Consider the following 9,760-nt stretch of genomic DNA (forward strand, 5'->3'; position numbering starts at 1 on the left):
AATTTTCAACTGCTGAACTATTCTATTTGCAAATGGAGGTAAGTACCTATTTTCTTTTATGCATCACTTGTTTCGGTCTCTTTTTCCCAACAACTTATTATATTCCTTTCACACTTTATTCTCACCAGAATATAAATATAACTCAGCATCTCCAAACAATTCTCCACGGAAAAATACTTACATGCTACATCAAACCCTCCACATCAAAGTTCAGAATGACCAGACGCTCAGCTTATCAAATGATCACTTACTACGCTATGGATGAAGTTCACAACGTTGACAACCTCAACATCAATGATCTCAACATTAATCACTGAAGACCTACTTATTCTGTTTTCTAAATCTACGTTCATTAGTATTAATGTTTTTTTAATTATCTGTTAAATATGCTGTTCATTACAATTTCCAAATTTCTTACTTTCTACTTTCCAATTTCTTATTACTTTACTCAACAACACTGGGCATGCCAATCTTTCAAATCCACACCGCGCTTATGCGCGGTGCACACCTCCTAGTTTCAACATAAGTAGATAACATGCGAAGAGCTGTGATGACCTGGAGGTTTTCGTCGTCCTCTCACGTGCCGCGCATGTGATTGAGAGCATTGTTTTCTTCGCGCATTGTGCGCTTCTTCTCCTCTGCCGGTACCCCATGTGCCTCTTGCTGCTTCGCATTAAAAACTTGTTTCTCAACCTGCTGCTGCGCATCCTGCTGCGTCGTCTGTCGCGTTGATAGACTTGTTTCTCTATCTGGCAGTATCACATGCCCCTTCTTCCCAATGCATTCTCTCTCTCCTTCTTTTTTGGACAATGTTGCTCTGTTCTTACCCCTTGTACAGGAGCGTGTTGAGATAGCCGGTTCTCTTCTTACCAAGCAGGGAGTCTCGAGCCTCGTTCTCTCGCATTCTCTGGGTTGCAGTGGTCCGGACGTTTGGTTCTCCTCCTCTTCTCCTCCGTTGTGAGTTTTCTTCTTCTTCATTTTTTTTTCTCCTTTTCGGTGAAGTACATCTTCGTTGTGAGCTTTCTGCCTGAAGGTGATGTTTTTGTCCTCTGTTCTCTGTTTCCCTTCTCGAGCCGCGCAAGGAGTATCGGTCCTCTGTTGCTCGGGTTCTCTTGGTTTCAGTTGTCCAGATCAGCTGCCATCCGGTCGGTGCTCCTCCTCCTTCTCCATCGTAAGTTTTCTTCTTCTTCCTTTCAGGCGAGGTGCGGTCTTCGCTGTGAGTTTTCCTTTTGTAATTTTTAACCTAGGGACTGATGTTTTTTGTTCTTTTTTCCTTTGTTTCCCTTTTCGAGTGGCTCCTGTCTTGCTCTCGGGAGAGGTTCGTTCTTGCCAGCCGTTTGGTTCATCTCCTCCTCGTTCGTAGTAAGTCTTCACCTTCCTTTCCGCTGAGGACTATCCTTCGTTTTGCCTTTTCTCTGTATTTTAAGCCTAGAATTGCTATTTTCGTCCTTTGCTGCTTCCCTCCGAAGGAGGGTTACTGTTCACAAGCTTTTGGTCGTCCTCACGAGCCTCCCATGTGATATAGTATAAGGATTCTCTCTCCAAACTTTTCTCTTATCTCAATTCTTTACCGATCCTTTCTCTTTTTCTATAGTTTCTGCTACGGTTTTTGTGCTCTCCCTCTGTTGGTCTGCTGCTCCTCTTTGTTCTCAAAAAAATTTTCTGATCTCTCTTTTCCTTCTCATTATCTTATCTCTTTCTCTTTCCTTTTATTTCCTTCTTTCCTTTTCATTATCTTATCTCTTTCTCTTTCCTTTTATTGATATTCATATTTGCTTCTATCTTTTTCTTTAATATGATCTCAAGCAGATCTGCATTTTTTTCATTAGAAATAGTTAATATAGAGATTAATGGTGAATAAAGCTCCATCGCCATCTTAGTTGGCTATTCCTATACTCAACATTGGTAATTCTATGGTTTTACTTCCTTGTGTTTTTTTCTTTTTTTTTTTAAATTATTGTAACTGATTTAAACCTTTCTTTAGAATGAAAATTGTGTTGCAACTAAAGATGATTAAAGCCCCATGACTACAATCAGCAGCTAGCCATATCAAGCAACATGCTCTACCATCGGTAATCCCTCCTTACTTCATTTTTTCTTGAAAAAAAATTATATTTTGGTGATATGCTCGAATTCTCCCTTTTTCTGACATTAAGCGGCATAGAAACAATGCACTTATGGAGTAATAATTTTAAGAAGTAGAAAAATGGGTTGTTCGATGGAATTTTGAAAAAAATGTTACTGCCGATAATGCTCTGTTTGACGCTTGAATCAACTATTGTGTATGACAAGAAAAAAGGCTGATATTTTAGAGAGAACGATTTCCCACAACGAAAAAATGAAATTAAAGTCTGCGCACTCAATTATTTCAAAATTATTATTTATGTACAGTTCACCTCTTTTCTATTTCTTGTTCGATATTTGGTAATTTGAGTGGTGTTTGTGATTTTGTGGAGTCTTCGTTTAACATCCATCACCTTGATTTGAAGGTGACCAAAATTCTTTGTTTGGTTTTTCTATTATAATTATTTGACCCCATTTGGCACAGATTATATTGTGTTTGCAATTCCTTATTCTGTATCTTAATTTTTTTTGTTCTTTGGCACAGATTACATTGTTACTCAATTCCTTATTCTGTATCTTAATTTTCCCAAGTGTTTTTTTGTTCTTTTCCTCCTGCACACATTGTGCTTGTGAGACATTGGCTAGGTTTTACTTGAAAAGAATCTAAAATTAGGCATTTATTATGACATGACAATAATGCTATACGTAGTTCACTTGCTTGAACCCTGACTTCAAGAAAGTTGGATGGTAAAGAATACCTATGTCAGGTGAAGTAATTCTCTTAAAAGCTTTTTATTTGATGCCAATCAAAATGGACTGTTATTTTCATGAATTGATTGAAGCACTTGCAATGTACTTTAATTTCTTTGTACTAAGTTTGCATATGTTTAATTTCATTTTCTATTGAATCACATTAGATTAGATAGATAGTCAAATCTAATGTGTCGGTTGGCCTGTGGTGCTTGTTCCCTGTGTTAAATTCTTTTTCTTTTTCTTTGAGTTCATTTTTTTATGTTCATTTGCTTTTCCTTTCTCACTTGATCTGAATGATTATGGTTTTGTGTGTTTTAAGTTTTATGCCAATTTTGTGTTTCTGAAATTCAAGAATTCTTGATTTATTGCTATATAAATGTGCCTTGTAGGCTAGCTGTATTGAGACTATGGTAGATGGTGTCCAATTTGCTTGCAGATTTTGGTATTTGGCGTTAGTTTCTTGTGACCCTTTCTTTAATCTTTTTTCTTACTGATGTTTGAATCGTGCCTTGATTTTGTTTTTCCTTTTTTTTAAATCCATTGAGATAAGTCTATGATCGTCTTAGAGAGTGCTTTTCAAGAGACATATTTAAACTTCCTCCCTATTAAGTGTTCACTATGTGCAGGAGAATAACAGCACATGTGAGTGTTATTTACTTATAAGATTAATTACAAAACATGCTTTTTTTTAATTACAAGTTGTTCCAGATTTTCAGACCAAAGTAGCAGCAGTACAACTTTTTCACTTAATTAGTTCATGCTCTAAAGTTTTGGTCTTTTACTAACCAATTTTAGGTTCAATCTAGATGGCCACTCAACCTAATTTTTTGGTTTGTTGAATGCAAGGCCAAGGTATTTGCTCATGTATGCCCAAAATACAGGTTTCATTTTAGCTAATGAATCTTTAATTTACAAGTCTACAATGTTGCAGGATTACTGAAGTTTTGTTATGCCAATGGCTATCATATACATATTAGGAGATGAACACAAGGACTATAATAAATAGAGGTACACACAGATCATTTTCTATGCTTGAGGCGATATATTGTTGGTTAAATGCCATTTGTTAGGTTTATTTAAATGCACATACTAGCAAAGAATGTTAGGTTTTTCTATGCCTCAACTCATGCCTTTATTTTGATATTAAGCAATTGTTAATGAATACGAAGTTTAATGAATCTGATTCAATGCCTGTTGTAGTCTACCAATTTTATAACATTATTTTTGCGTGCATTGAAGGTGCTCTTAGGTGATATCGATATTTTCCAAGCACTAAAGAGGGTCTGGCCATTTATTTTCCCATTTTTTTTTCTTTGAGTTGGACTTTCAACATATAAGACATAGAGCCAAAGGGGGTTCTACTGTTCCAACTTTGGTTCATATCTGTGTGGTTATGTTTGGTTGAGCATACACTATATTATTTAATTGAAAGTGAAATTCTATTTAAGAATACTGATTATGTATCTGTGTAGTTATGCTTGGTTGAGTATACACACTATAATTCTCCCTATTAACTTAAAAGTTAATCTTAACTTAATATTCTTCAATTTTATTAGTGGTAGGGATGAAATGGTAAGCGTTAATGAAATGGCTGATATGGTTCTCTGTTTTGAAGCCATCCATCCACATTGCACTGGGTGTTCATGATTGTAACTCAAATTACACTCTCAACAAGGAAAAAACTTGGTTGGGGCTTCAACTATGATATTGAAGGTATTTATATTGAGCATTACATGGTCGGGCTTCATAGATTCCAAGCTAACTTTTACTTTCTTAAAACCTTGATTTCATTTGTTGTGTTTTTGGTTCTTCACTGGTATAAATAGGATGATAACTAACTGTTCCCTATTGTAATTTTAATAGGATGGGCTGATACTTACATCTAAAAAGGAGAAAGCTTATGGTGTAGATTTATCATGGGACTTCTAAGGCATTCAAAACCTAGGCTCAAGTGCAATTTGGCTCAGTTTGTGTTGCTGATGGCGACTGACAAGTGACCTCATAGTTGTTTATGCTTAATGAAGTGAATTTCTGTTGCATGTAATCGTTATAGCAAGTGTCAAAATAGAGAAATGTAACATAATAGTCTTCTTTTTAGCTACTAAGGCAAACTGTATATGCTGCCTATGTGAAAAGGGTGCAAGTTTTCTCATACTATATGTATCTAGCTTTCTTTGACAAGTTTGTGATTATTTGAGGCCGTATATTAGTTTTTGAAATGCTTGTCATATTGTTGATGTGCATTAGTAATTGGCTTGTGTTATCTAACGAAGTCAATTTCTTTTTTATTTTTCAAATTATATTACATATTACAGATGCTTTATGGGCATTCATGATAAATTGCCACCGCGCAATGCGCGGTCCATGCCTTCTAGTTTGAAGCAAAGAGTCATGACCCTTCCCTCCCCCAGGTCCCCCAAAATTCTTTTCTTTCAGAAGTACTAGTCAAGCGAGAAAACCAGCCGTCTCAATTCCTACTTTTTCTCCTAGTTTGTAGCATGCTAAAATGAAGTAAACTCCCAAGTGGAAAAGGAAGCTTCAAACGATAATTTTCATTATGTTCTAACTAAATCCTATAACTAATAAAGCTATCTCATAAATTTTCAGTCAAAATTTGCTCAAAGTTTGACACGAACTACGAAACCTTTGCGCGCATGAAAAATCCCGAGCTTCTCGGACTTGACAACAGATATTGACCGCGTCCACATCAAACTAGTTCAAAATATTCTGGAAGATTGTCCCTTTAACCACTTTTTCTCCACTTCCCTGTAACTAGTACCAAATATCAAATATAAATAGAATATATCAATTAATACAATATTTGACTAAAATCAAGAAAAAAATAATTATAAATTTAATAAGAAAAATGCAACCTATCAACTATCAATCCTCTATTTTTAAAATGTTGGAATTTCAAAATGCAACAAACATTTAACACCTCTTCAATGACTAAATAGAAAAAAATGTGTTTTGTCCATGCAAAGCATGACACGTAACATCCAAGCTAAAGTGAATACGTGTTAGTAGCAGATAGGTCACGTGCAGGAGAATGAGGAATGGGGCCGAGCTAATAAAATAATTAAAACTAAAAAGGAAAGTGCAAATGTCAAAGGAAGTGGGGGCATGATGATAAATGCAGCCTGGACAAAGCAGGGTCCGGGGACGTAAATGAAAGGACTGAAGTGCAATTTTTTTGGGGCCAGTATTTGGTCGGTAATATATAGTGTGTTTGGATATCAAAATTATTTTAAATAATATTTTATTTACATCACAAATAATTTGAAATTTGTTTTTTTTGACAAGATTTCAAAGAGTTTGTAACAGTGGAAGTAATGCAACCAAATTATAACTCTAATCAACCCACAAATGGTATAAAAGGCTTGGATATATTGTTCACCAAGGACTGATTTGGCGTATGACAATATAAAGAAATAAAGTGTTCATTATACTTTGTCTTTTGCCTGTGGGGTCAAAATTTAGTATAGCAAAATTTATTTATTTTTTTAAAAAAAGTTACTAACATTATATACAGGCTATAATTGTACCCTATGAATTTTTTTTTTAAATGTTGCAAAATCAATTCATTATCAATTTTGTTAAATGCATATTTTTCAATGTAAGTAACTGAACCTCTTGAATTTTTTAAAATAATCTGCGAATCATCATCAACTTGATCTTCTACAGGTTTATTTTATAAAATTTATCTTTATCCTATTATAAATAAAAATCATAATAACTTAATTTCATATTATAAATAAAAAGTTTACCATCCACTTGAATAATTCTTGTTTTTGAAGACTTTGAAGTTTGAAAAAAAAAATTGATTTTCTCACTCCACTCAAAAAAGTTCACACCTTGTTTTTGGAAATTTTAGATGAATTTAATCTTGAACTAACTTTCATAGATAATTTGAAATAAATTCAAAATTATTGTGATAGTAAGAATTATGAATCTTCAATTTTTTTGGGGTCAATGTATATAGGAAATATAATTTGATAAAATATAGTGGGATCAAATAAGATGCAACTTTAAAATTTTTTAAATTTCGTAAACCTAAGAACTAATTTTTCAAAGTTAAGTGGGGTCAATTGACCCCACTTGCTTGTATGTGGCTCCGCCACTGTCTTCTGTTGCCCCTAACTAATTCCAAAACTTATATTTTTGGAATAACAAATATTTGTAGGTGTCGTAGAAGTGTTCATGTGTATCAACTATTATTGGTTAAAACTTAGAGGCAATGACCAAAATTGTCACTAAATTATTTAAAATGGCACGATTTGATCATCCAATTTTTTATGGCAAAAAAGGTCACTCAACTGAAAAAAAGCGCTATTCAAATCATTTTGTCAATTTGTATAGGTAAATCGTCCGGTTTCTCCCTCTATTTATCCTTGTATCCAGAAAGACTACCAACACACATTGAAACTTCTCGTCCCACATCACCAAAATGCCACCATTTTCACCATCTTCCTGGATTTTGACACCCTCCTCTCTAGTATAGTTCTTCTTAACAGTGCTCCTTGTGAAAGTGTTGAGGGCGGTCTTAACAGCTGCTTCTCATGAAAGAATCCATAAAGCATTTTAAGTGAATGCAACAAAAGTGAAGAAAGCAGAATTGGAAAGGAATAAAAAAAAATTGCAAAGAAAAAGAAATCTTTTTTTGGATTCATTTTTCCTCTATTTTCTTTAGGTAGAAAGATAGAACTCTTTTCATGATTCATTGGCCATGGTCACCACCTCACCATCTTGACCAACATTCTCAAATTGTTTCCTTATATAAAAGATAAAACCCAAAGCAAATGTCGACTTTTTTTTGTTTTAAAATTTGCCTAAAGGGCATTGAGATCTGAGGAGATTACACGGGGAACTGAAAATGGAAGCCATCCAAGAAAAATATCTTTATCATGTGTTTGTCCGTCTATGTTAAAGGGGGTGATGGGGAGAGAGAGAGAGAGAGAGAGAATTTGTTTGCTGAGAAACAGAGAAAGGATAAAGATTGGGGGAGTTAAAGAAAAAGAGGGGGAGACTAGAGATGAGGTGGCGACAAAATGACCCGACCAGGGATGAGTGAGGATTGAGGAGACATTTTTGCCCATGGGAGAATGTTGGTCCAACACAAGTAACAGTGTAACCAGATGGTTTACCGGTAGAAATTGACAAAATTATCTCAATGTCACTTTTTTCAGTTGAATGACTTTTTGACCATAAAAAATGTTAGACCAGCAAATCGTGCCATTTTGAATAATGTAGTAACCATTTTGACTATTCACTAAAAAATTTATTAATATTAGTAGAGCAAATGGCAACAAATATCACTAAACTTTTAAGTTCTACGTCTTTTGGTCATTAAATTATTTTTTTAGCAGAAAATGTCACTCAACTCTATAAAGGGTGTTTTTTTTTGTCCTTCCATCTAATTTTGGAGTAAATTCTTAAATTGTGATGAAAAAAAAAAGGTTTTTCTACGAGAGGGATTGTTTTTGGGGCTGATTCTAGAAGTAGAATCTTCGCATTTGATAAATGCGAGGTTCATGTTTTTGAAAAAAAAAAGATAAAGGTTTTAGGCTTAAAAAAAAAAGAAGTGCCAAAAGCTTGCATTTGCTAACTATCTTCCCGACTAAGCTCATCTTCAAAACCGCAGGCGGTTACTACCTCGGTTACTGATCAGACATTCAAATACAGTTCCTTTTTCCACACTTTGAACTAATACTCTCCAAATCAACATCCCATCTTTTAAACAAGATCACTTTACCCCTTTTAGTGCAAACTCACCTCGTTTACCTTGTGCGAGTTTTAAAAATAAAAAGTGCTATTCAACATATTGGATAGCTCTCTCATAAACCCATGGTAAAACTAAATAATATCACTAATCTAACAAATACTAAATACCAACCCAATTAATATTTCGTAGTTAGAATTAGATTTTTAAGATATTTGAAGTAAGCTTGAGGACAACTAATTCTACGTCAACTACGCATCAACTACTGTTATTATATATATCTAGTACTCAAAGTTTAGTAAAATTGTAGCTCTATTATCAATGAAGTTGTACAATGTAGTATGCGCATTACTTCTATCATTATTATTTGACTAGATAATATTATACATCTTTGTCAAAGAAAAATGTTATTTTTAAACTAGATGCTAATATGATAATTAACTAATTCAATAACTTGCTCAGCAATAGGCATAATTAGATAGCATAGGAAGTGCTTGAATTTAAAAAGCATTTACAACAGGCACAAATCTGATTATGGGACCAGGTAATATTAGTGTTCTGTTAATGTGAAATTCAAGATCAATGGATAATAACCTAAATATTCATTCTCCGAAATTTTACAAAATAAAAAGCAAAACCCACACTCAAAAGAAAAACTAAAATGGTTTGCTTGAATATATATAAAAAAAAAAACAAAAATGCATGAGCATGAATTTATTAATATTCAAAAACTAACAAATGCGAGGTCTAAAGCATTTTTTTTTGGGGTTTTTGCAAGTCAGAAATTCAATGATAAATCGCATCTGTGAAATGCAAACTCAGTGAGCTCACATTTTGCAAATGCGAACATCACTTCACAGAATGCTATACTCAAAAAGCTGCATTTGTAGAAAAATTTTAAATTTCATTATAAAATTAGGAATTTCTGAGTTAAAGAGATGGAAAGCCATGCATGTGATGTCCACAAGCGTTTTTGAAGAGTAAAAATGTCTCACAAATATTTGAAGGACAATTTGAGAAAGAAAAAAAATGTTTTGGGAATCAATATAGTTACATCAGATAATTAGGGACTTTAACTAAATTATATACAAGTCCCTAACCTATATTTAGTTTTCAAAACAAGAACAAAGGCACTCGGCCTTTACTTCATCCTTACCAGCATCTACTTATCAATAAAGAGATTCAAACCCATTAAAATAGTATTTTTTTTCTGCCCACAAGAGT

At 33.8% G+C, this 9,760-nt stretch overlaps 2 long non-coding RNA genes across 2 annotated transcripts; both read left to right on the forward strand.

Annotated features, from left to right (window-relative positions):
* Positions 1 to 733: 733 nt before the first annotated feature.
* Positions 734 to 1,362, forward strand: LOC113777534. Its single transcript, XR_003469194.1, has 3 exons — positions 734 to 957; positions 1,074 to 1,171; positions 1,293 to 1,362. It is a non-coding gene; the product is annotated as an uncharacterized LOC113777534 (long non-coding RNA).
* A 2,378-nt stretch (positions 1,363 to 3,740) lies between these two features.
* On the forward strand, positions 3,741 to 5,031 carry LOC113778740. Its single transcript, XR_003469315.1, has 3 exons — positions 3,741 to 3,825; positions 4,433 to 4,530; positions 4,681 to 5,031. It is a non-coding gene; the product is annotated as an uncharacterized LOC113778740 (long non-coding RNA).
* The last annotated feature ends 4,729 nt before the right edge of the window (positions 5,032 to 9,760 follow it).

The sequence above is a fragment of the Coffea eugenioides genome, chromosome 7 (assembly GCF_003713205.1).
Source record: "Coffea eugenioides isolate CCC68of chromosome 7, Ceug_1.0, whole genome shotgun sequence".
Taxonomy (NCBI): domain Eukaryota; kingdom Viridiplantae; phylum Streptophyta; class Magnoliopsida; order Gentianales; family Rubiaceae; genus Coffea; species Coffea eugenioides.